Source organism: Vanellus vanellus (assembly GCF_965231255.1).
Source record: "Vanellus vanellus genome assembly, contig: HAP1_SCAFFOLD_983, whole genome shotgun sequence".
NCBI lineage: Eukaryota > Metazoa > Chordata > Aves > Charadriiformes > Charadriidae > Vanellus > Vanellus vanellus.
Genome location: NW_028128798.1, coordinates 10,803 through 35,258, shown reverse-complemented (window position 1 = coordinate 35,258; position 24,456 = coordinate 10,803). Strand labels below are relative to the sequence as shown.

The following is a 24,456-nucleotide window of genomic DNA, read 5'->3' as shown; positions in this document are numbered from 1 at the left end:
AGTTGTGGGGCATTTGAAGGGGTTCCCGGAGGCAGTGAGGACCAGTATGATTTTTGCCCGCTGGGGCCTTTGCTGTGGGAGCAGCGGCTGGACGTCTGCGTTTTTTGCTCCGGAGGCTGCCGAGAGTGAAAAACGGTGGTTTTGAGGATGGATTCCACAGGAAAGCAGCGAGCTCCTAAAGGTTTGGGGCATTTGAAGGGGTTCGGGGAGGCAGTGAGGACCAGCATGACTTTTCCCCGCTAGGGCCTTTGCTGTGGGAGCAGCGGCTGGACATTTGCGTTTTTTGCTCCAGAGACTACCGAGGGTTAAAAATGGTGGTTTTGAGGATGGATTCCACAGGAAAGCAGAGAGGGCCCAAGTGTGTGGGGCATTTGAAGGGGTTCCCGGAGGCAGTGAGGACCAGCATGACTGTTCCCCCCTGAAATCTATACTGTGGGAGCAGCGGCTGGATGTTTGCATTTTTTGCTCTGGAGGCTGCCGAGAGGAAAAAACGGTGGTTTTGAGGATGGAGTCCACAGGAAAGCAGTGAGGTCCAAAAGGTGTGGGGCATATGAAGGGGTTCGCGGATGCAGTGAGGACAACCATGACTTTTCCCCCCTGGAACCTTTGCTTTGGGAGCAGTGGCTGGACATCTGCGTTTTTTGCTCCGGAGGCTGCCGAGAGTGAAAAACGGTGGTTTTGATGATTGAGTCCATAGGAAAGCAGAGAGGTCCAAAAGGTGTGGGGCATTTGAAGGGGTTCCAGGAGGAAGTGAGGACCAGCATGACTTTACTTCATTAGTACCTTTGCTGTGGGAGCAGCGGCTGGGCGTTTGCCTTTTTTGCTCCGGAGGATGCCGAGAGTGAAAAACACTGATTTTGATGTTAGAGACCACAGGAAAGCAGAGAGGTCCAAAAGGTGTGGCTCATTTGAAGGGGTTCCCGGAGGCAGTGAGGACCAGCATGACTTTTCCCCGCTGGGGCCTTTGCTGTGGGAGCAGCGGCTGGACGTTTGCGTTTTTTGCTCTGGAGGCTGCCGAGAGTGAAAAACGCTGGTTTTGAGGATGGAGTCCACAGGAAAGCAGAGAGGTCCAAAAGGTGTGGGGCATTTGAAGGGGTTCCCGGAGGCAGTGAGGACCACCATGACTTTTCCCCCCGAGACCTTTGCAGTGAGAGCAGCGGCTGGACGTTTGCGTTTTTTGCTCCGGAGGCTGCCGAGAGTGAAAAACAGTGACTTTTAGGATAGAGTCCACATGAAAGCAGAGAGGTCCAAAAGGTGAGAGGCATATGAAGGCGTTCGTGGAGGCAGTGAGGACCACCATGACTTTTCCCTGCTGGGGCCTTTGCTGTGGGAGCAGCGGCTGGACGTTTGCGTTTTTTGCTCCGGAGGCTGCCGAGAGTGCAAAACGGTGGTTTTGAGGATGGAGTCCACAGGAAAGCAGAGAGGTCCAAAAGGTGTGGGGCATTTGAAGGGGTTCCCGGAGGCAGTGAGGACCAGCATGCCTTTTCCGCCTTGGATCTTTTGCTGTGGGAGCAGCGGCTGGACGTTTGCGTTTTTTGCTCTGGAGGCTGCCGAGAGTGAAAAACGCTGGTTTTGAGGATGGAGTCCACAGGAAAGCAGAGAGGTCCAAAAGGTGTGGGGCATTTGAAGGGGTTCCCGGAGGCAGTGAGGACCACCATGACTTTTCCCCCCGAGACCTTTGCAGTGAGAGCAGCGGCTGGACGTTTGCGTTTTTTGCTCCGGAGGCTGCCGAAAGTGAAAAACAGTGACTTTTAGGATAGAGTCCACATGAAAGCAGAGAGGTCCAAAAGGTGAGAGGCATATGAAGGGGTTCGTGGAGGCAGTGAGGACCACCATGACTTTTCCCTGCTGGGGCCTTTGCTGTGGGAGCAGCGGCTGGACATTTGCGTTTTTTGCTCCGGAGGCTGCCGAGAGTGAAAAACACTGATTTTGAGGATGGAGTCCACAGGAAAGCAGAGAGGTCCAAAAGGTATAAGGCATTTGAAGGGGTTCCCGGATGCAGTGAGGACCACCATGACTTTTCCCCCCTGGAACCTTTGCTGTGGGAGCAGCGGCTGTACGTTTGCGTTTTTTGCTCAGGAGGCTGCCGAGAGTGAAAAACGGTGGTTTTGAGGATGGATTCCACAGGAAAGCAGAGAGGTCCAAAAGGTGTGGGGCATTTGAAGGGGTTCCCAGAGGCAGTGAGGACCACTATGACTTTTCCCCCCTGGAACATTAGCTGTGGGAGCAGCGGCTGGACATTTACGTTTTTTGCTCCGGAGAATGCCGAGAGTGAAAAACAGTGATTTGGTGGTTAGAATCCACAGGAAAGCAGAGAGATCCAAAAGGTGTGGAGCATTTGAAGGGGTTCCCGGAGGCAGTGAGGACCAGCATGACGTTTCCCCGCTGGGGCTTTTGCTGTGGGAGCAGCGGCTGGACGTTTGCGTTTTTTGCTCCAGAGACTACCGAGGGTTAAAAATGGTGGTTTTGAGGATGGATTCCACAGGAAAGCAGAGAGGGCCCAAGTGCGTGGGGCATTTGAAGGGGTTCCCGGAGGCAGTGAGGACCAGCATGACTTTTCCCCGCTGGGGCCTTTGCTGTGGGAGCAGTGGCTGGACGTTTGCGATTTTTGCCCCGGAGGCTGCCGAGAGTGAAAAACAATGGTTTTGAGGATGGAGTCCACAAGAAAGCAGAGAGGTCCAAAAGGTGTGGGGCATTTGAAGGGGTTCCCGGAGGCAGTGAGGACCACCATGACTTTTCCCCCCGAGACATTTGCAGTGAGAGCAGCGGCTGGACGTTTGCGTTTTTTGCTCCGGAGGCTGCCGAGAGTGAAAAACGGTGGTTTTGAGGATGGAGTCCACAGGAAAACAGAGAGTTCCAAAAGGTGTGGGGCATTTGAAGGGGTTCCCGGAGGCAGTGAGGACCACCATGACTTTTCCCCCCGAGACATTTGCAGTGAGAGCAGCGGCTGGAGGTTTGCGTTTTTTCCCTCGGAGGCTGCCGAGAGTGAAAAACGGTGGTTTTGAGGATGGATTCCACAGGATAGCAGAGAGGTCCAAAAGGTGTGGGGCATTTGAAGGGGTTCACGGAGGCAGTGAGGACTAGCATGACTTTTACCCGCTGGGGCCTTTGCTGTGGGAGCAGGGCTGGACGTTTGCGTTTTTTGCTCCAGAGACTACCGAGGGTTAAAAATGGTGCTTTTGAGGATGGATTCCACAGGAAAGCAGAGAGGGCCCAAGTGCGTGGGGCATTTGAAGGGGTTCCCGGAGGCAGTGAGGACCAGCATGACTTTTCCCCACTGGGGCCTTTGCTGTGGGAGCAGTGGCTGGACGTTTGCGTTTTTTGCCCCGGAGGCTGCCGAGAGTGAAAAACGGTGGTTTTGAGGATGGATTCCACAGGAAAGCAGAGAGGTCCAAAAGGTGTGGGGCATTTGAAGGGGTTCCCGGAGGCAGTGAGGACCACCATGACTTTTCCCCCCGAGACATTTGCAGTGACAGCAGCGGCTGGACGTTTGCGTTTTTTGCTCCGGAGGCTGCCGAGAGTGAAAAACAGTGATTTGGAGGTTAGAATCCACAGGAAAGCAGAGAGATCCAAAAGGTGTGGGGCATTTGAAGGGGTTCCCGGAGGCAGTGAGGACCAGCATGACGTTTCCCCGCTGGGGCTTTTGCTGTGGGAGCAGCGGCTGGACGTTTGCGTTTTTTGCTCCAGAGACTACCGAGGGTTAAAAATGGTGGTTTTGAGGATGGATTCCACAGGAAATCTGAGAGGGCCCAAGTGCGTGGGGCATTTGAAGGGGTTCCCGGAGGCAGTGAGGACCAGCATGACTTTTCCCCACTGGGGCCTTTGCTGTGGGAGCAGCGGCTGGACGTTTGCGTTTTTTGCCCCGGAGGCTGCCGAGAGTGAAAAACGGTGGTTTTGAGGATGGATTCCACAGGAAAGCAGAGAGGTCCAAAAGGTGTGGGGCATATGAAGGGGTTCCCGGATGCAGTGAGGACCAGCATGACTTTTCCCCGCTGGGGCCTTTGCTGTGGGAGCAGCGGCTGAACGTTTGCGTTTTTTGCTACAGAGACTACCGAGGTTTAAAGCGGTGGTTTTGAGGATAAAGTACACAGGAAAGCAGAGAGGTCTAAAGTTGTGGGGCATTTGAAGGGGTTCCCGGAGGCAGTGAGGACCAGCATGATTTTTCCCCCCTTGAACCTTTGCTGTGGGAGCAGCGGCTGGACGTTTGCGTTTTTTGCTCCGGAGGCTGCCGAGAGTAAAAAACGGTGGTTTTGAGGATGGAGTCCACAGGAAAGTAGAGAGGTCTAAAGTTGTGGGGCATTTGAAGGGGTTCCCGGAGGCAGTGAGGACCAGCATGACTTTTCCCCGCTGGGGCCTTTGCTGTGGGAGCAGCGGCTGGACGTTTGCGTTTTTTGCTCCGGAGGCTGCCGAGAGTGAAAAACGGTGGTTTTGAGGATGGAGTCCACAGGAAAACAGAGAGGGCCCAAGTATGTGGGGCATTTGAAGGGGTTCCCGGAGGCAGTGAGGACCAGCATGACTTTACTTCCTTAGTATCTTTGCTGTGGGAGCAGCGGCTGGACATTTGCGTTTTTTGCTACAGAGACTACCGAGGGTTAATAACGGTGGTTTTGAGGATGGAGTCCACAGGAAGGCAGAGAGGTCCAAAAGGTGTGGGGCATTTGAAGGGGTTCCCGGAGGCAGTGAGGACCAGCATGACTTTTCCCCGCTTGGGCCTTTGCTGTGGGAGCAGCGGCTGGACGTTTGCATTTTTTGATCTGGAGTCTGCCGAGAGTAAAAAACGGTGGTTTTGAGGATGGAGTGCACAGGAAAGCAGAGAGGTCCATAAGGTGTGGGGCATTTGAAGGGGTTCCCGGAGGCAGTGAGGACCAGCATGACTTTTCCCCGCTGGGGCCTTTGCTGTGGGAGCAGCGGCTGGACGTTTCCGTTTTTTGCTCCGGTGGCTGCCGAGAGTGAAAAACGGTGGTTTTGAGGATGGAGTCCACAGGAAAGCAGAGAGGGCCCAAGTGTGTGGGGCATTTGAAGGGGTTCCTGGAGGCAGTGAGGACCACCATGACTTTTCCCCCCTGAGACCTTTGCTGTGGGAGCAGCGGCTGAACGTTTGCGTTTTTTACTCCGGAGGCTGCCGAGAGTGAAAAACGGTAGTTTTGAGGATGGAGTCCACAGGAAAACAGAGAGGTCCAAAAGGTGTGGGGCATTTGAAGGGGTTCCCGGAGGCAGTGAGGACCAGCATGACTTTTCCCCGCTGGGGCCTTTGCTGTGGGAACAGCGGCTGGACTTTTGCCATTTTTCCTACGGAGGATGCCGAGAGTTAAAACCAGTGATTTTGAGCTTAGTGTCCACAGGAAAGTAGAGAGGTCCAAAAGGTGTGTGGCATTTGAAGGGGTTCCCGGAGGCAGTGAGGACCAGAATAACTTTTCCCCGCTGGGGCCTTTGCTGTGGGAGCAGCGGCTGGACGTTTGCGTTTTTTGCTCCGGAGGCTACCGAGACTGAAATCGGTGGTTTTGAGGATGGAGTTCACAGGAAAGCAGAGAGGTCCAAACGGTGTGGGGCATATGAAGGGGTTCCCGGAGGCAGTGATGACCAGCATGACTTTACTTCCTTAGAACCTTTGCTGTGAGAGCAGCGGCTGGACGTTTGCGTTTTTTGCTCCGGAGTCTGCCGAGAGTGAAAAACGGTGCTTTTGAGGATGGAGTCCACAGGAAAGCAGAGAGGTCCAAAAGGTGTGGGGCATTTGAAGGGGTTCCCGGAGGCAGTGAGGACCAGCATGACTTTTCCCCCCTTGAACCTTTGCTGTGGGAGCAGCGGCTGGACGTTTGCTTTTTTTTCTCTGGAGGCTGCCGAGCGTGAAAAACAATGGTTTTGAGACTGGACATCACAGGAAAGCAGAGAGGTCCCAAAGGTGTGGGGCATTTGAAGGGGTTCCCGGAGGCAGTGAGGACCAGCATGACTTTTCCCCACTTGGGCCTTTGCTGTGGGAGCAGCGGCTGGACTTTTGCTGTTTTCACTCCGGACGCTGCCGAGAGTGAAAAATGGTGGTTTTTAAGATGGAGTCCACAGGAAAGCAGAGAGGGCCCAATTGTGAATTGCATCTGAAACTGTTCTTATAGGCAGTGAGGACCAGCATGACTTTTCCTTTCTGGTACCTTTGCGGTGGTAGCAGCGGCTGGACATTTGCGTTTTTTGCTCCAGAGTGTGCCGAGAACGAAAAACAGTTGTTTTGAGTCAATTAATTATGCAAATCACAAAATTTTTTCTTTGGCCTGCGGCCTCCACTTTCCGGCCTCCACTTTCCGGCCTCCACTTTCCGGCCTCCGGCCTCCACTTTTCGGCCTCCAATTTTCGGCCTCCACTTTCCGGACTCCGGCCTCCACTTTCCGGCCTCCGGCCTCCACTTTCCGGCCTCCGGCCTCCACTTTCCGGCCTCCGGCCTCCACTTTCCGGCCTCCACTTTCCGGCCTCCACTTTCCGGCCTCCGGCCTCCACTTTCCGGCCTCCACTTTCCGGCCTCCACTTTCCGGCCTCCATTTTTCGGCCTCCACTTTCCGGCCTCCGGCCTCCACTTTCCGGCCTCCACTTTCCGGCCTCTGGCCTCGATTTTTCGGACTCCACTTTCCGGCCTCCCTTTTCCAGCCTTTACTTTCTGGCCTCCACCTTCAGGCCTCCACTTTCCGGCCTCCACTTTCTGCCCTCCGGCCTCCATTTTCCGTCCTCCACTTTTTGGCCTCCGGCCTCCACATTCCGGCTTATATCTCCTTGCCTCCACCTTCTGGCCTCCAACTCCTTACTGTTGTTCCTGTTTTTCCATCTTTACGCCTTTCCCGTCCTCTCTTTCTCCCCCAGTGTTTCTACTTTCCCTTCCCCCCTTTCCTTTTTTCCCTCACCCCCCCTTTTTGTTTTTCCCCTGTCCCACTTTTCCTCCTTTTTGTTCTGCACTGTTCCGTCCCCCCTTTCCCCCTTTCTTTCTGTACTGTTCCATCCTCCCTTTCCCCTCTCCTCCTTATTATTTTTTTATTTTTTCGTATAGAATCACACGCATACATTTCCACCTGAAATGGTGCCCCCCCCCCCCCCCCGCCACATATCTAGTATCCCTTTGTCCCTCTCCTTCCCCCGGTCCTCTTTTTCTCGTTTTCTTCCATCCCTGTCCTCCCTTTCCTCATTTCCTTGCCTACGCATCACCCCTTTTTTTCTTTCTCCATTTTTCCACTCTCCCATATCCCTTCTTTCCTCCTTTCTTTCCTCCCTATCCCATTCTCTCTTTCCTTTCCCCTACTCCATCTGCTGTCCCCCCCTTTCCCCCTGTGTTGTCTCTCCTGTTCCATATCTCTCCTCTCTGTCTTTCTACTCCCCTTGCCCCTGTTTTTCCAGCTTTACACCTCACCCGCCCCCCCTTTATTGTTTCTTCCCTGCTGCCCTCCCTTTCTCCTCCCCCCGCAGTCTCCTCTTTCCTCCACATCTCCTATTTTCTTTTCCCCCTTTCTCCCTTGCCTTCCACCCATGTCACCTGTTTTCCCCTTGCTGTCCCCCTTCCTGTCGCCCTGTTCCCCTACCATCCCCTCCCACGTCGCACCTTTCCTCCTTACTGTTCCCCTTTGTCATCCCTTTTCCCCTTTGCCTTCCCTCTTTGTTGCCCCTTTCCCTCTTCCCTTGCGTCCTTTTGCCTTCCCTCCTTCCACCCTTGCCTCTTTCCCTGTTGCCATCCCCCGGATCCCCCCTTTTCCCTTTCCTTCCTTCCCATGTGCCCCCTTTCTCTCCCCCGTCCCATCTCTCTTTTTACTTCCCCCCACTTCATCTTCTGTCTCCCCCTTTCTGCTTTTCTTTTCTCCCCAGTCTGCTGTCCCCCCTTTCCCCTTTTCTTTCCACCTCCCCTTTTCTCCCTTTCCCCCTCCTCTTCCCCTGTACTCCCTTTGCCCTTTTCCCCCCTTTGTCCTCTTTTCTCCATTTGCTCTTTTTTGCTCTGTCTCCTCTTTTCTGCTTGAAATTTTCTTCCTCCATCCCATTCCGTTTTCCCCTTTCTTTGCTTCCATTCTCTGTCCCCCTTTTCATTCTTTCTCCTTTTCTCCCACCGCGCTTCTACCCATCCTCTATTTCTCCTTTCTTACTTTTCCTTTTTTCCCCTCCCATTCTGTGTTCTCCCTTTCCTTTACTCCTCCCCCCTCACATGTTCCCTCTTTCCTGTTTTCCTACTGTTCCCTCTCCCCCTTTCCTCCTTCCATTTCTCCCACCCTCTTTTTCCTTCCCTTCTTTCCCCTTTCTTTCTGCCCTCTTTCCCCCTCCCCTTTTCTGTCCGTTCCCTGTTCCCCTCCCACCTCTTTCTCCCGTCTACCCCCCATCTTCCCCTGCTGTTGTTTTCACTCCTGACCCCTTTCCCCCTTCCCATTTTTTCCTTCCTGTTCCCCCATTTCTGTTTTTCCTTCCCCCAGTTAACTTTTCTTCCTCCCATTCCACCTTTCCCATTCTTCCCCTGCTGTTCCCGATTTTTACCTTTCTTCACACCCACTTTCCACCTTTTGTCTCCCGTTGCCTCACTCTCCCTTACTCCCCTGTCCCTCCTTGTTGCTTTTAGCCATTCTTTCCCGTCCTGTGTTGCCACTTCATCCCCTCCCCTCCTTCATCCCCTCCCCTCCTTCATCCCCTCCCCTCCTTCATCCCCTCCCCTCGTTTTTCCCCCCTCCCCTCGTTTTTCCCCCCTCCCCTCGTTTTTCCCCCCTCCCCTCGTTTTTCCCCCCTCCCCTCGTTTTTCCCCCCTCCCCTCGTTTTTCCCCCCTCCCCTCGTTTTTCCCCCCTCCCCTCGTTTTTCCCCCCTCCCCTCGTTTTTCCCCCCTCCCCCCCTTTCCCCTCCCTGCACACACCCCTTCCCCTGCCCCTTCCCCCTATTTTTTTTTAATTATTTTTTTATTTTTTAGTATAGAATCACACGCATACATTTCCACCTGAAGGGAAAGGGAGAGGGACAAGCCCTTTCCCGAGAACAGACAGCAGCTTTACTGCCACACTAACAATGGCTGCAAAATTTCTTCAGATGGATCAACACTCATTTGAAGTCTTCAAATACTTCTCATCTTTAAAGGAGGTGCCGCATGTCCACCTGAATCCTTCCTCTTTCTTCTGGCCTATTTGGTAATACGCTGAAATAGGATGATGCCATTTACGGCAGCCCAAGGTCCATGGTGGGGGGTGTATGCCTCAGAGGAGGGAGATTCATAGGGGACATTAGAAAACGTTACAATCTGGAAACATGGGTGGGAGCCATTGAAATAGAGAAAACCCTCTCATTTTACTATCTATTGACATATGACTATTTGTTTGCGTATAGCAAAGGTGTTCAAAATAAAAATCTACTCTACAAAAAACCTCCTCTATTACATAAAGGATTTTAGAATATAAAATATGTGTCCCACAGTCCGTTTTTACCTTTATTGTTCTCTCTCTGCCTGGCTCCCCATCCCCATTCTTTAATTGCTCTGTCTCTCTCCTTCAGCTCATCGAGGTTTTTTGGTATGTTTCAGTTTATCTCTGTCTACCTCACTGCCCCCTTTTTTAATTCTTTCTTCTCTGCCTTGTGGCTCATTGCTCTTTTTTGTTTTGTGTGTTTTGTTTTTTTTTTTTTTTTTTCATCTCTGTCAGCGTGGTTTCCTGTTGCTTCCTTCTTCCTGGCTTGTAGCCCATCGCTGTTGCATTGGGTTTACCATGCGAGGTGTCGTTAGCTGGGGCGGGGGCTGCAGGGGTGGGTTCTGTGAGAAGATACCGGGTGTTGTTCCCATGTTGGGCACAGCCAGTTCCCACGCTGAGACGGATGTGCTGCTGGTTAAAGCTGAGCCCATCGGCAGCGCTGGTAGGAAGCAGAGCAGAGGTTCTCCTGCAGCCTGTGGTGAAGACCATGGTGAGGCAGGCTGTTCCCCTGCAGTCCAGGGAGGTCCAGGGTGGAGCCAACGTGCCCCTGCGGCGCGTGGAGGACCCGAGGCCGGAGCAGGTGGCTGTGCCTGAAGGAAGCCGAGAGCCTGTGCGAGACCTGCGGCCTCGTGGGAGGGACCCCCCACTGGAGCAGAAAAAGAGCCTGAGGAGGAAGGAGCCGCAACCCCCATGCCATGTCCCCTGCGTTGGTCAGGGGTGGGATGTAGAGAAGTCAGGAGAGAAGAGGCGCCCAGGAAAAGAGGGAGGGGTGGCAGGAAGGTGGGGTTTGGATTTGTTCTTATTTGCATTATTTGAGGAACAATGACTTAACTTCCCCAAGTTGAGCCTGGTTTGTCTGTGACAGTAATTGGTAAGTAATCTCTGTCTTTATCTTTACGTATAAGCTTGTCTGCTGTATTTTCTCTCCCTCTCCTGTTTCTTATTCTGTTTGCTTTTTAAATTTTATCACTAGGTGAACTTTTATTCAGTTAGCTATCCCCATTTTGTAATGTTTTCCTGTCTGCGTCTTACCCTGTTGCCATATCTCTTTCTATGTTTACTTTTATGAAGTTGCCAATACTCATTTATTAAGTGTTCTGTGCTGGTCATGTACCCTGTTGCTTTCAAAGATTTTTATTTAGTTTGCTGTCTTTATATTTTCATTTTTATTTATTTCTTCGTCTAATTGCTCTTGCTTTTAACTTGTTCTTTCTATCTGCTTTTATCTCATTGTCTGTGTTTATTTTAAACTTTTTTCTTCTTTCATTAATGCTGACAGTTTTGAAAATCTTCATTCTACATGTCTGATTCAGTTCGCTGTTCACAGTTTCTGTTTTTTTGCCTGTTTCCCTAATACTCTTTATTGGTTATCTTTTTTAATTTTCTCATCTTTCCTTAGTGCCATCGCTTTTAAAATTCTCTTTTACATCTGTTTTAGTTTGCCGTTAATCTTTGTCTTTACTTCCCCTGTTGCCTATCTCTTTTTTAATGTTCTTGCTATGCCTACTTTTAGTCTCTTTGCCATCTTATAAAAATTGTCTTCCTTTGTGCTATTGCTTTTTAACTTTTCTTCCTAATCCTGCATTTTAGTTTGCCATTGCTATTTTCTAATTTTTTTCCTTGATTCTTTAATCACGGATATTCTGAAGACTTTCTGTCAACATTTATCTCCTTTGCTGTCTGTATTTTTAATTATTTCTTGCCTTTCCTTAGTGCCCTCTCTTTTTAAATTTTCTTTCTACATCTTTTGAGATTGCCATCGCTATTTTTTTATTTTCTTTCTTATTTACTCGATCCCCGATCAAATTTTCTGTCTGAGCTCTTACCCTCAGACACCTCTCCTCTCTTTGTTTGTGCCTCAGAGTTCTCTTATCGTCCTCTCTGCCATCTAGTGTGCTTCCATTTGGTCCCCAGCCTCTTCAGACTCCCTCCTCACGTCCCTAAGTCTTCTTTGGTCTCTCTCACCATGTCGCAACACCTACGGATGCTTTCAAGGTTGCCCTTAGCATACGTTTAGCTTTATCGCAGGCATCACACCCCTTTTGTTCCTCGGAAGAGTTCCTGAGTCCGTATCTGCTACCCAGAGTGGGAAACCAAAGTTTTCCCTAGTGTTTCTAGCTAGATCGGCAAAGCCTTAGACCGCAAGATGTAACAGCAACGTAGCAAACTTTGGCGGAACGCCTTCTTAGCGCACGAACAGCTAGTAGTTTTGCATGACTTTGATACATTGTAACCTAACTAACTTAATGAAATTGTATAAGTAATAATAATGAAGATTGTATACTTAACATTATGAATTAGAGCGACTGTTTCAGTCAAGGGGAAACTGTAATTCTTCGAAATGAAAAACGGGACCGTTCTGCCCAGAATCATCAGAAGACAGATGACATACATCAACGGATGAGACAGAGAGATCCTGAAACTGCATAAGGCGGTAAAATCACCTGCACTAAAACTCCAGTCATCAAAGAGGACACGTAACCGTTGAACAATTTGATCGGTCAAGAGCCACACTCGTCACGTTAACATGTGCATGAATAGCTTATGCAATAGAATGTGAGGCTTTAAAAAGCACAGGAAAAGAACCCACGGGGTCCCTCTTTGGAGGCCCCGAGCTGTTAATAAATCAACTTTGTGACAGAACCTGGGGCACAAACTCTTTATTTACAGTCAGAGGCTAAGACCGGTTCCACCTAGACTCCTTTCTGAGGAGTTTAGAAAGGAAGGGGTTCCGGTCTGAACCTCGCGACTCCGGGGGGCAGGTGTTCCCAGACCGTTCTTCAAGACCCAGCCCAGTCCCTCCGTCCTCTCTTCCCTCGAGCTGTGCCTCTATTAGTTTCCTGGGCCTCCAATGACACGGTTACTCTGTTGAAATTCAGTCATCGCGTTCCCAGTCATTTTTCTGTCCCTCCGACTTCCGACACTTTCCCTGTGCTCCACATCCATCTTGTAGCTCTTTAGGTGGGGCCATCTTTGAGCCGTAGAGCTCAAACCCACTCATTTGTTCTTCTACACTACCTAGGATTGCGCATTCTGTCCCCTGCGACCCGAGACCATCTGTACTCCACTCAGAGGATCACCCGAGTTCCTCCTTGTCATCCCCAAGCCTTCTTTGGTCCCTCATAGATACCCCTCTCCTCACCATCAAGATGCTTCCCAAGACCCTCCTCGATCTCCCCAGCACCTCATAGCACTTAATCTCCCTTTCTTTCGGTCCGTCAGAGCCTCTGGTTTTTCTTTGCCATACAACGCTCCTTTATTTTTCTCTCTGCTATTGAGGGTATCGCCATTAGGTGCTTCTCTCACTCATTCATCTGTGATTTGCCCAGATGCCCTCCTGGAACTCCGAGGCATCCGCCGTGGCTCTGAGCCTTCTTTTCTTACTCTGCCCCCTCCCAATGCCTCTATTCTCTATAGCCATGCGTTCCGAGTCCTTTCTCGTACTCCACAGCGCTCTTAGAGCACTTCAGCTTCCTTTTGGTAGTATTTTTTTGTCCGCCTCAGAGCGCCCTTAGCTTACTATTTGCAATTTAAGATGCCTTCATTCTGTCCCCAGCGACCTGACAATATCTGTACTTTGTCGAAATCCCCTTTGGAGTTCCTCATCCTTAGTTTTGAGGCTTCTTTGAGCTCTCAGGCCCCTTGGGACTCCTCCGCTGCTCCCACCGAGCTCTCGTGACACAACCGCTGTGTCCTGGAGTCCCATTTTAGCTCCGGAGGGCACTCCACACCCCTCTTTCCCCCTCAGAACACTTCCCGAGTCCCCATCTCTTACTCTGGTCTGTCTTTTTGTCCTGTCACCCCTGGTCCCCGAGGATATCTGTATTTTGCTCAATTCCCTTTTGAGCTCGTCACATCTCCCCATCTCCTTTGGTCTCTCTGGCCCCTTTGGGACCTTTCTAATTCCTCTGACCACGTCTCCTGTTCTGATAGAACTTTTTCCGAAACCATCTGTATGCTCCAGAGCCACCTGTTTGGTGTCTGTCTTATAGTATGTTTCTATATCGTATCCGGTACCCTAAAGATGCCTATCGTTGGCTGAGATCTCCTCTTAGAAAGCCCTCATCTATTTTTATAGACATATTTCCCGTGGTGGTTTTGGTTGTCTTTTGCAATTTATTTTTGTTTTACGTACTCAGGTGTTACTTAGAATGCTTCATACCATTTCTGATACTTTTGTTGAATTTCCACATGTGTTGGTGCTTTCTGTCCTCTCGGACTCATCTAGTTCCGTTAACGGTATCGGTCAAGGAGAGATCACATAGGGCTCTAAATTGTCAGCACTTTACAGTAAATAACGTACGGTACAAGCAGAGATATTTTTGGGAAGGTTTTCTCACGGGATCTAGTTCATCTTTGTCGTTCAATCCTATCCAGAACATAATTCGGGCAGAAGGTAGGTAGTATGCACGGTCCCGCTAAAAGTAAAGCGTGACCCCGTACCTCTGTATTTTGTTTGAAAGGAAACTAAAGCACATAAATTTTGATGATAATATCATTATTACATTTAGTAAACTAGTGTCTTTTAGGGCTTAGTATGATTTCTAATTCTTTCTATCTACGCAATGGAACATTAAATTGAATTACTTACCCGGTCACATTGCTGACGCCATCGCTTCAGTCACAGTAGAAAAGCAGATATCGGCCTTTCTTGTAAGCGCCACTTTCCCTGTTCAGTCCCTCGCGGGCTGTAAACTTAAGGCTGATGAGAAAAGGAGCTGCTACCCCTGTGGCGGCCTTTATGGCTTCTGCTGGTCCATCCCACCCCTTCCCGGGGGGTTGTGGGAAGGGCGGAAGGCGGGGCCCGGGGTATATGAGCCACAGCCTCTGCTGACTGAGCTCATTCTGCAGTTGGGTGTCTCCGGTGTAGGTCTTTTGCTGATCCTGTGGTCAAATGTAGTTTTGGAGCCGGCTCAGCTGTTCGGGCTGGTGTGCGTTCACATTTAGAGAAGGAGAACTCATAAGTTCTAGGAAAGACCTTCCAGACCAGTTAACGTTCAGCAGTGTATTTAATAGAAAATAAAGGTGGGTTTTTCTGGTTTTTTTTTTTTAGGTTAGTAGTTTTATATTGAGCATTCAGGGATGGTAAGATGGTTTAATAGTACGTATTTCTTTTTTTTTCCAGGTACCCTGCATTTTCTTGGAATTCCTGACTTAATTGGAGATGGAACTTTGTGGGTTTTTCTCACCAGTTTTGTTACATACAGCGTAAGTTGCTAATATAAATTTTCTTAATAAGAGCAACGATAAGATTATCTAGCGGGCGCTAGGGTGAGCATCTTGTATACATCCGTATATGAAGTGTTAGCATTTCTCAAGAAAGTAGCAGAGATTCAAGGTATAGTGGTTTTCACTGGCTTTGTGGGTCTGTAACGCAGCCCAGAGTCCGTGGGAAGAAAGGAGCTGCCTGCAGGGCACGGCTCGGAAGAGCAGCTCCCGAGGGGCAGCTGACAAGAGGGGGTTCAGAGGCTCTCATACAGGGCAGGAGTTGTCTAGAAGAAGCGGGGTTCCTTCCCTGTCAGTTCAGGAGAAGAGAAGGGGGTTTTGAAGCTTTGGGACAGGGGAAAGGGAGGCAGGTTCCTCAGACTTTCTCAGAGGTTTTGCAGTTGGATTTGGGTGTCGATGAGGTCTGTTCCATTGCGGTCTCCTGCATTTGAGGTGGGCCGAGTAGTATCGAGGAGGAGCATGTGACCTGTGACTTTATGCAAGCGCAATGGTAATTTTGTGTTTCTTTGGTGTCTTAGGTGCTGTAATTAATTGTTGCTTATGACTCTGGATTTGGTGGGGTTTTTTATTTCTTTATTTTGCAGATGATGGACCCGGTGACTGCAGGAACATACCAGCTAGCTGTTTTTTGCGTGTTAAGTCAAGGATGGATTTGGACGCCCGGCCCTTTGAAAGATGAGTTGAAGAACAGGCGCAGGAGAGGGGACAAGGGAGACAATTGTGGGAAAGGATTTGTAAAAGTTAGTGTAGGGCAGAGGGCTGTCGCGGAGCAATCCCCTTTAGGCAGGTAAGGGGAGCGGGTTACTCTTCAGCCCGACGGTAGCGTGCGCCGGGCAGGGCGGTTCCAGCCTGTGTCTGCGGTGTCATCGGTGTGGTCTGTCTTTGGTGTATTAGACCTTTGTCGGATCTCGATGTCGGGTTTATGCTCCAGGAGCAAGGCACAGTGCCTCAGGTAGCACCCCTGGAGTCTCGAACGCCTGTTCTCATCGGCATAGCGCCAGTCGGGCGCCGCTTTTCTTGCATTAAAAGCCTAAAGCGTGGATAGGTGCGGTGTCACGGAAGTGTCTGGACGGTCTTCATTTGCGGCGCGGTTCCCAGCTGCGTGAGCAGCTCTGTTCTCTGGCCATCCGTTTTCAGGGCGCGGGCCTTCTGCCCCGCATCGTTACGCTCTTAGGTCTTGAAGCCCGGCTTTCTGCATGTACATCTTCGCAGTTTGGCGAGTCGCTTCTTGTCACGGGTCGTGACGTTCTGCACGTTCTCCGGGGTTTCCGTCGAGGCCCCTCACTTCACCATTACGGTCTCGCTCATCATTTTGCTCGATGACGTCTTTGGTCGAGGTGTCGTCATTCTCGCTGAGAGTTTTCCCTCATCTTTGAGGTACATTGTAGGATTTTGTGTAGCGTCAATCTGTCCATCTGTGTGTTTGTGTGGCTCGGAGCCGCCCTGCCCGGGGGTGTCGAGTCAGGGGTAGGTGGGATGGCAGTAAGAGTGTGTGCTTAACCCAGTGTTCTGGCTAGGCTGTTGGGGCCAAGGTGGTACAGTCACCTGGGATCGAGTAGCCATCGGCGGGTTGCGTGGGCAGCTTTTTTTGGTAATGTTCTTAGGGGCGCAGCAGAGCTATGAGGGAGAGGCTGTTAAGCAGTATCGACGGAGATTGCCTCTCCAAGGTATTGAGGCTGCTTTGTGTGGAGTTTAAGATTAGTGGGCTTTGGTTCTGGCAGGTTGTAGTTGGGCTGTAGATGACACTCGTCAATGGGAACATTTGTCATTATGAAGCTATCTCTCCGTCTCCAGGTGACTTCTTTGATATTGTTTTTTCAGGCGCAGGGGGACGTGCTGTACGGGGCGACGTAGGAGAGCTGAGCGGAGCTCTGTCAGAAGGTGGGTAGGTGTGTGGTCTTAGAGGGAAGCTGTGAGCGGTGGCTCTGCGATGACTACATCAGGGTATTTTTCTGTTTCAGTTGGAAGCTTGAAGCAAGGAGCACCGTGGGATACGGGCACCAGGGCTGATTCAGTGCAGGTAAGATGAGTGATTGGGTAGCAGTTAGTTGTCTGGGTGTTGTATTGCCAGTGAAGTGATAAGCGACCGGTGTTGTTTGTGTCTTACAGGTGGCGCGCAAGGGTGAAGGCGGTGACCCAAAGCGGTAGAGGACGGGCCGGCGAGTTGTCACGTGGAAGGGGCGGGAGATGCGAATCGGTGGCCAGGGGCTACGGTTGAGGGCAGTGTCTCAGCATGTGCTGTATCTCTTGGATTTTTGCAGGTGCCGCACGCAGGCTCGGTGGGGTGCTGCCGCGTGCTGTCGAGCCGTAGGAGCAGGTGAGGGGGTTGTGGGCAGGGTAGGCGTCTCGTAGCAAAGTATTCTGTGGTAGCTCAGTGAAGCATTTCCCTTTGGATTTGCAGGTACTGTGCAGGCTGCATTTGGAATTGGAGGAGAATTTTAGGCGAGCTGTGTTGTAGAGAGGAGGCGCCTGGGGCTGGTGAGTTATTTAAATGCAATTGTAATTTTGTGACTCTTAAACGCTACAAACAATGAGTGTCACAGCATGCGACTGTGGCATCAGTGGAGAGCAGGCGAGCGGAATGCCACGGCGCATCTGAGCTGGGGATGGCACAGGAAAATTGCGTGTTGACAACAGCGTCATCAGTCAATATCGCTTCGGTCTGTAGATTCATGTGTGGTTTTGTTGTGTGAATAACTTTTTTTTTTTTTTTTTCAGATGATGAAGAGAAACCTGGTGAATGCAGGATCAATCCATTTGGCTGCTTGTGGTGTTTTTCTTGTTGAGGATGGCTTCGGACTCATCGCTCTTTGAAAGATAAGCTGAGGAAATGTCGGTGGAAACTGTTTGGGGGGGGCGGGACAAGTTTGGGAGTCGCAGGGATGGCTTTTAAAGTTAGCGTAGGGCAGAGGGCTGTCGCGGAGCAATCCCCTTTAGGCAGGTAAGGGGAGCGGGTTACTCTTCAGCCCGACGGTAGCGTGTGCCGGGCAGGGCGGTTCCAGCCTGTGTCTGCGGTGTCATCGGTGTGGTCTGTCTTTGGTGTATTAGACCTTTGTCAGATCTCGATGTCGGGTTTATGCTCCAGGAGCAAGGCACAGTGCCTCAGGTAGCACCCCTGGAGTCTCGAACGCCTGTTCTCATCGGCATAGCGCCAGTCGGGCGCCGCTTTTCTTGCATTAAAAGCCTAAAGCGTGGATAGGTGCGGTGTCACGGAAGTGTCTGGACGGTCCTCATTTGCGGCGCGGTTCCCAGCTGCGTGAGCAGCTCTGTTCTCTGGCCATCCGTTTTCAGGGCGCGGGCCTTCTGCCCCGCATCGTTACGCTCTTAGGTCTTGAAGCCCGGCTTTCTGCATGTACATCTTCGCAGTTTGGCGAGTCGCTTCTTGTCACGGGTCGTGACGTTCTGCACGTTCTCCGGGGTTTCCGTCGAGGCCCCTCACTTCACCATTACGGTCTCGCTCATCATTTTGCTCGATGACGTCTTTGGTCGAGGTGTCGTCATTCTCGCTGAGAGTTTTCCCTCATCTTTGAGGTACATTGTAGGATTTTGTGTAGCGTCAATCTGTCCATCTGTGTGTTTGTGTGGCTCGGAGCCGCCCTGCCCGGGGGTGTCGAGTCAGGGGTAGGTGGGATGGCAGTAAGAGTGTGTGCTTAACCCAGTGTTCTGGCTAGGCTGTTGGGGCCAAGGTGGTACAGTCACCTGGGATCGAGTAGCCATCGGCGGGTTGCGTGGGCAGCTTTTTTTGGTAATGTTCTTAGGGGCGCAGCAGAGCTATGAGGGAGAGGCTGTTAAGCAGTATCGACGGAGATTGCCTCTCCAAGGTATTGAGGCTGCTTTGTGTGGAGTTTAAGATTAGTGGGCTTTGGTTCTGGCAGGTTGTAGTTGGGCTGTAGATGACACTCGTCAATGGGAACATTTGTCATTATGAAGCTATCTCTCCGTCTCCAGGTGACTTCTTTGATATTGTTTTTTCAGGCACAGGGGGACGCGCTGTGTGGGGCGACGTAGGAGAGCCGAGCGGAGCTCTGTCAGAAGGTGGGTAGGTGTGTGGTCTTAGAGGGAAGCTGTGAGCGGTGGCTCTGCGATGACTACATCAGGGTATTTTTCTGTTTCAGTTGGAAGCTTGAAGCAAGGAGCACCGTGGGATACGGGCACCAGGGCTGATTCAGTGCAGGTAAGATGAGTGATTGGGTAGCAGTTAGTTGTCTGGGTGTTGTATTGCCAGTGAAGTGATAAGCGACCGGTGTTGTTTGTGTCTTACAGGTGGCGCGCAAGGGTGAAGGCGGTGACCCAAAGCGGTAGAGGACGGGCCGGCGAGTTGTCACGTGGAAGGGGCGGGAGATGCGAATCGGTGGCCAGGGGCTACGGTTGAGGGCAGTGTCTCAGCATGTGCTGTATCTCTTGGATTTTTGCAGGTGCCGCACGCAGGCTCGGTGGGGTGCTGCCGCGTGCTGTCGAGCCGTAGGAGCAGGTGAGGGGGTTGTGGGCAGGGTAGGCGTCTCGTAGCAAAGTATTCTGTGGTAGCTCAGTGAAGCATTTCCCTTTGGATTTGCAGGTACTGTGCAGGCTGCATTTGGAATTGGAGGAGAATTTTAGGCGAGCTGTGTTGTAGAGAGGAGGCGCCTGGGGCTGGTGAGTTATTTAAATGCAATTGTAATTTTGTGACTCTTAAACGCTACAAACAATGAGCGTCACAGCATGCGACTGTGGCATCAGTGGAGAGCAGGCGAGCGGAATGCCACGGCGCATCTGAGCTGGGGATGGCACAGGAAAATTGCGTGTTGACAACAGCGTCATCAGTCAATATCGCTTCGGTCTGCAGATTCATGTGTGGTTTTGTTGTGTGAATAACTTTTTTTTTTTTTTTTTTCAGATGATGAAGAGAAACCTGGTGAATGCAGGATCAATCCATTTGGCTGCTTGTGGTGTTTTTCTTGTTGAGGATGGCTTCGGACTCATCGCTCTTTGAAAGATAAGCTGAGGAAATGTCGGTGGAAACTGTTTGGGGGGACGGGACAAGTTTGGGAGTCGCAGGGATGGCTTTTAAAGTTAGCGTAGGGCAGAGGGCTGTCGCGGAGCAATCCCCTTTAGGCAGGTAAGGGGAGCGGGTTACTCTTCAGCCCGACGGTAGCGTGTGCCGGGCAGGGCGGTTCCAGCCTGTGTCTGCGGTGTCATCGGTGTGGTCTGTCTTTGGTGTATTAGACCTTTGTCAGATCTCGATGTCGGGTTTATGCTCCAGGAGCAAGGCACAGTGCCTCAGGTAGCACCCCTGGAGTCTCGAACGCCTGTTCTCATCGGCATAGCGCCAGTCGGGCGCCGCTTTTCTTGCATTAAAAGCCTAAAGCGTGGATAGGTGCGGTGTCACGGAAGTGTCTGGACGGTCCTCATTTGCGGCGCGGTTCCCAGCTGCGTGAGCAGCTCTGCTCTCTGGCCATCCGTTTTCAGGGCGCGGGCCTTCTGCCCCGCATCGTTACGCTCTTAGGTCTTGTACATGCAGAAAACCGGGCTTCATCTTCGCAGTTTGGCGAGTCGCTTCTTGTCACGGGTCGTGACGTTCTGCACGTTCTCCGGGGTTTCCGTCGAGGCCCCTCACTTCACCATTACGGACTCGCTCATCCTTTTGCTTGATGACGTCTTTGGTCGAGGTGTCGTCATTCTCGCTGAGAGTTTTCTCTCATCTTTGAGGTACATTGTAGGATTTTGCGTAGCGTCAGTCTGTCCATCTGTGTTTGTGTGGCTCGGAGCCGCCCTGCCCGGGGGTGTCGAGTCAGGGGTAGGTGGGATAGGAGTAAGAGTCTATGGTTAACATGTTGCTGTGTCCAGGCTGTTGGGGCCAAGGTGGTACAGTCATCTGGGATCGCGTAGCCATCAGCAGGCTGTATGGACAGTGCTTCCATTAGTGGTTTTTGAGATGAGCCGTGCCACGTTGGACGTGCTGGTCAGCGGTAGTGCAGGAGTCTGCACCTTAAAAACCAAAAAGGCTGCTTCGTATGGCACTTTGAGTTTGGTTTTTTTTTTTGTTATGACAGGCTGTAGTTGGAATCTAGATAGTATTTGTAATTGGGAATGTGACCATCGGAATGAGGAAGCCATCGCTTCCCAGGTGACTCGTTTGATGTTGTTTTTCAGATGCAGAGGGACAAGCTGTGCAGGGCGATGTAGCAGAGCCAATCGGAGCACTATAAGAAGGCGGGTCGCCATGTGCGGCATTAGAGGGAAGATGTGAATGGTGGCTCTATGACAGCATTTATGGTATCGTTTTTTTCAATTTCAATCCCTGAAGCAACGAGCTGACTCAGTGGCTGACTCTGTCCAGGTGACCGGCGATCGGCAGGCTGAAGTACCAGTTGTTTTTCAGGCCAGTCAAGTTTTAAGGAACCTGTGCCGCTTGTATTTTACAGGTGGGGTGCAAGACCGAAAGCGGCAATCCAAAGTGACGGAGGCTGGGCCGGCAAGCTGTCAAGGTAAAGCAGCGGGAGATGGGAATTGTTATCCACAGCCTAAAGTTTCAGACTGTATCTCAGCATGTGCTGCTCTGCTTGTGTTTTTGCAGGTGCCGCACATAGGCTCAGATGAACAATGCCACAAGCCCGTGAACGGTTCGAGCCGGCGAGGCCGTCGCGGGCCCCTTTAGTGTCTAACAGCAAAGTATCACGTGTCAGCTCAGTGAAGCTTTTCTCCCTTTTACTTTGCAGGCACTGTGCGGGCCGCCTTTGGGAGCGGGCGAGGGTTTGAGGCGAGCCAGGTAGTCGAGAGGAGGCACACAGGGTAAGTGACTTCTTGCGAGCGCAATGGTAATTTTGAGTCTCTCGGTCTTTTAGGTGCCACAAATGATGACCGTCTGCACAGGAGAAGAAACAGAAGGATGTCAAGGAGGATTCTAAACCTGCCTAAGTGACTCGAAGCTGGGGTGTAGAAGAACAGGTATACCATACTAATCACTGTTTAGTCTCGTGTGCTTGACAGGCAGACCATCTGCGTTTTGATAACGTCAGCCTGCGAGAGACTCGGAAGCACCCCGTTGGACAAGCTTGAGATTCCTGCCCTCCTGTAGGAAAGGGCAAAGCCCGGCAGTGAACTCTGGCCGCGCAATCCCCAATATACAGGTGCAAACAGCACATTTGGTGATCCTCGAGCACAGACAGATCGGTGCCTGGATCTGTGCTCGTGTGCCTCTGCCCAGGCCCCACTTTGGGAGTTTCCCGGCTGGTGATGTAATGACAAAAAACTTACTCGTCGCACTTCACCTGTGTTTTTGTGGCTCTTCCTGCGCCCCGCCCGTGTTGGCTCACACGCAGCCGCAGCATTTGACTTTGTAGTCGACACGGAGCAGGTAATCAGAAATGCAGCGGCACTTCTGAGGAGGGGCGTGTTGCGGTAAAGGTCCGTCTTGACTGACGTGATGCCGACTGACGGCAGTGTTGTGTACTGTTTGGGTCTTTCTTTAAAGGTGATGAAGAGGAGACTGGTGACAGCTGCATGAATCCTGTCGGCAGACTGTGGTTTTTCTCGTTGCGAATGGATTAAGCCTCCCGGCCCTCTGAAAGATAAGTCGAGGGAGCGGCACCGCGGTGGGGTCGGGGGAAGGTGGGGACGAGGTCGGCAATTGCAGGGACAGGTTTTAAAGGTAGCGTAGGGCAGAGGGCTGTCCAGGAGCTGTCTCCTTTGGGCAGGTAAAGGGGGAGCAGGTTACTCCTCAGTGCAACGCTAGCATGTGCCGGGCAGGGCGGTTTCAGCCTGTGTCTGTTGTCGTATAGTCTGTGTGATACGTCTTATGTGTCATAGAGCTTCCTCAGTTCTTAATGTCCTCGTTGCTCTTTGCACAAGGAGCATGACACATGTCTCAGGCGCAGCCCGTGGGGTTCAATCGCCAGTACTCATCAGCACGGTGCCAACCGGGTGTTACTCTTGTCGCTTTATGAGCTTAAAGCGTGGATCGGTCTTGATCGGAAGACTTTTCGGTCGCTCCGCTTTTGTAGCATCGTTCCCGGCTGCACGAGCAGCTCTGCTCTCTACCCATCCATTTTCAGGGACCGTGTCTCGTTCCCTTCATCCTTATGTTTGTAGGGCTTGAAGCCAGGCTTCGTGCACATACATCATCTCGGTTTTGAGAGTCATTTCTCGTCACAGGCCTTGGAGTCCTACTCTTTTTTTTTTTTTTTTTTTTTAATTGGGGGTGTTTCCCAGAGCCTCCTCCCATCACCGTTGCGGTCTTGCAGGTCTTCTTGCCCGACAACGACTTCCATCCCGGTGTCATTCTTCTCACTGAGAGTTTTCTCTCACCTTTGAGGCACATTGTTTGTGGTGTTCTGTGTAGTATCTGTGCATGTCTTCGTGGCTCGGAGTCGCCCTGCCCGGGGGTGTAGAGTCAGGCGTAGGTGGGATAGCCGTAATATTCTACTGTTAATATGTTGGTGTGTCGAGGCAATGTCGGTAAGGTTATTTCGGACCGAGCGGCCATCAGCGGGTTTTGCGAACAGGTTTTTCATTAACGCTTTATGGGGAAGGGCAGAGCTCTGCAGGAGGGGCCGTTCAGCGGTAGCGCCGGAGACTGCATCTCAAAGAAGCAAAGGCTGCTATGCGTGGGGCTTGAAGTTTGTGGGTGTTTTTTCTGGCGAGCTGCCAGATGATGTTTCTAAATAGGAACCAGACTTAAGCGTTACGAAGCTATCTCTCTGCGTCCAGCTGATCGTCGATGTTGTTTTTTCAGACATAGCGGGACCAGCTGCCCAGGGTGACGCAGCAGAGCCGAGCGGAGTACCGTGAGAAGGTGGGTCATCGTTTCCGGTATTAGAGGGAAGATGTGACCGCTGCCTCTGCGAGTGCAGTTACACTTGGTTGTTTTGTCGTTGTTTATCCCCAGTTTGAATTCTTGATTCTGTCAGGTGCCAGAACAATGACGGTCACAGCATCCAACTCGGGAATCCGTGCAGAGCAGGTGAGCAGAACACCACGGCGTGTCCGAGGCAGGGGCTGTTACAGGAGAAGTTTATGTTGACCGACGCGATGCTTCCCAACGGCAGTATTGTGTGTGCATTTTTTTTGTTTGTTTTTGCAGGCGACGAAGAATCTATCACCTGCAGGATTAATGCTGTTTGCCAATCGGGGGTTTTTTTCATCGAGGATGGCTTTGGAGCCCAGGCTCTCTGAAAGCTCAGCGGATGGACTGGCGGCCGAGATTGTTTGGGGAGGGAGGGGACAGGGTCAGCAACCGGAGAGATGGGTTTTAAAGTTAGCGTAGGGCAGAGGGCTGCCCCGGTACCGGTCCCCTTTGGGCAGGTAAAGAGAGGGGGTTACTCTTCAGCGTGAGGGTAACCTGCACCGGTCAGGGCAGTTCCGGCTCATGTTTGTCATCACGTAGTTTGCACGGCCTGTTTTCTGTGTCTTGCGTAATACCTTCTTCTGGTCTCAAAGTCTCCATTGCTCCTTTTTTGATCAGGAGGCACCTCGCTGGCCCTCCAGAGTGTCTAGAGAGCATCACCTCATCAGCGTAGTGCCTGTCCAGCAGTTCTCGTCTCGATAGTCTACTTTAAAGCGTCCTTCCTTCCAGCGCGTATTATGTTGCGGATCTTGCCGATCGGTCTCCACTTGCGGCGGCAAGCCAGGCGGCACGTGCGGCTCCCTCGTTGAGATTCCCGTTTCCACAGAGTAGTCTTCTGGGGTTTCGTTCCCATGTCCTTAAGAGGTTCAGGTCTTAAAGCCTGCCTTCTCATGCATCCACCGTGACGATTTTGGCGGCCGCTTTCTGTCACAGGCGGCAGCCGTCGCCTCTCTTGCAGGGCCGCTACAAGGTATTTACGTCACCGTGGCACCGTAGGGCTTCTGCGCCGGCATCAT

At 51.5% G+C, this 24,456-nt stretch overlaps 1 long non-coding RNA gene across 1 annotated transcript; it reads left to right on the top strand.

Annotated features, from left to right (window-relative positions):
- The first annotated feature begins 23,264 nt into the window (after nt 1-23,264).
- On the top strand, nt 23,265-23,791 carry LOC309684043. Its single transcript, XR_014270257.1, has 3 exons — nt 23,265-23,389; nt 23,505-23,557; nt 23,678-23,791. It is a non-coding gene; the product is annotated as an uncharacterized lncRNA (long non-coding RNA).
- The last annotated feature ends 665 nt before the right edge of the window (nt 23,792-24,456 follow it).